Source organism: Lipotes vexillifer, unplaced genomic scaffold, assembly GCF_000442215.2.
Source record: "Lipotes vexillifer unplaced genomic scaffold, Lipotes_vexillifer_v1.1 scaffold914, whole genome shotgun sequence".
NCBI lineage: Eukaryota > Metazoa > Chordata > Mammalia > Artiodactyla > Lipotidae > Lipotes > Lipotes vexillifer.
The window spans coordinates 1744344-1745919 of NW_006780388.1; the positions used below are offsets into that span (position 1 = coordinate 1744344).

Sequence of the window (1576 nt, forward strand, 5' to 3'; positions counted from 1 at the left end):
GCGGGCTGGGGACCCTCTGCAGAGCCCTGGAGAGGACAGAGCCTCCGGGGCTGGGAGAGGTGGGGGCTGTGGACAAGGCCACCAGCTCAGGGATGGAGGCTCCTACGGGAGGGCCCCGGGAAAGGACCCGGCCACACTAATTGGTCCTCTGGGGTGACCGGTGCGCCTGGTCCCTAAGCCTCACGAGACGCACATTTCTCTGAATCCCAATTCGCTTCCAGTGGAGGAGAACGACAGCTGTGTCGCACGTGGGCTCGTCGGGACGGAGTAATCAGGCACCATGACTCTAGCTCTGTCCCGAGACTTGGGCTGTAGAGAGAAGAAAGGACCCTCAAGTTTTCCTGCCGTGGAGGCGTCAGTCTTCTGGGCGTGGAGACGCCAGCCGAGCCCAGGACTAGGAGAGGCACAAAGGAGTCCCGGATCCGCAGAGCGTCAGCCTCCGAGACCTGGTGCTCACAGGGGCGGCGACACTGCGCTATCCTCTTCTCGAGGGCTGAGAGCTGAACTTATCCGAGCTCAATGCGGGGGCTGCTCGGAATAGGGAAAACGGGGACCTGAGGCTGCACAGGGAAATGGTGTGAAGATAAGCTGGAATACGCAGTCAGAAGCATGGGTCTACCGTGGCTCGTTGGTCTAGGGGTATGATTCTCGCTTAGGGTGCGAGAGGTCCCGGGTTCAAATCCCGGACGAGCCCATTCTCTTTTCTTTTTACTCCCAGGGTACCCAGCCCAGGGACTCCTGCGGGAACAAAATATGGCTCTGAGGGCCCATCGACCTCCACCGCCCACATCCAGCCCGCCAGTCTGATCGGAAGGGCCAGAAGCCCTGAATCTGAGTCCTGAATTTGGGCTCCATATTAGTTTAGGGAGTGGGAGGTAAGCAGAGAGATCTCCACGCACAGCCGGAGGCCACAGCCTCAGCCTGGGACACCTCGCCCTCCGCCCATCCCTCTGAGGCTCAACACTCCCAGGTGATTTTCCCCTCTGGCCGCCAGAGGGAGCGCCGAGCCGACGCTGCTGGGCTGGGAATTGGGGAACTTCTACCCGGGCCCCGGTCCGGGAAAGCCCCCAACCGTGCCCCGGGTGAGCTAGGCTCTGGCCGCCGGGCTGCGCTGCTTCTGTTGTTAATGACCAGTGGAGGATCGGGGAGCCTGCAGAGAACCTCCCCCACTCCCACGGGGCGAAACGGGAGAGTTGGGAGGCTGGGTAGGACTGCCCTGAGCGTGCACCTCACGAAGGGGACCCCTTAACTTCGGCCGCAGTTTCTTCTCACTTTCCCTTTCCCTTCCTGGGATCTGAACAGAAACCTCAGAGCCAACCTCAGCCGGTGGCCCAGAACCTAGTAACAGCACCCTCGCGCTGCATTAATCCAGCCTCTAATGATGGACATCCATGTTGCCCCAACCTTCTCTTTGTCCACATGGGGAGCAGTAAGAGGCGCCCCTCCTCCCCCCAGACAGGGGCATCAGCCGAGGCCTAGTGGAGAGCACGAACACCTACTCCAGCCCAGCAGTAAGGAGGTCCCACCCTGTGTGAATTGCCCCCACCAGACAGCAACAGGGCAGCCCCCTCTTTCC

At 61.3% G+C, this 1576-nt stretch overlaps 1 non-coding gene across 1 annotated transcript; it reads left to right on the top strand.

Moving 5' to 3' along the window:
• Window positions 1-622: 622 nt before the first annotated feature.
• Window positions 623-694, top strand: TRNAP-AGG (transfer RNA proline (anticodon AGG)). Its single transcript has one exon. It is a non-coding gene; the product is annotated as a tRNA-Pro (tRNA).
• The last annotated feature ends 882 nt before the right edge of the window (window positions 695-1576 follow it).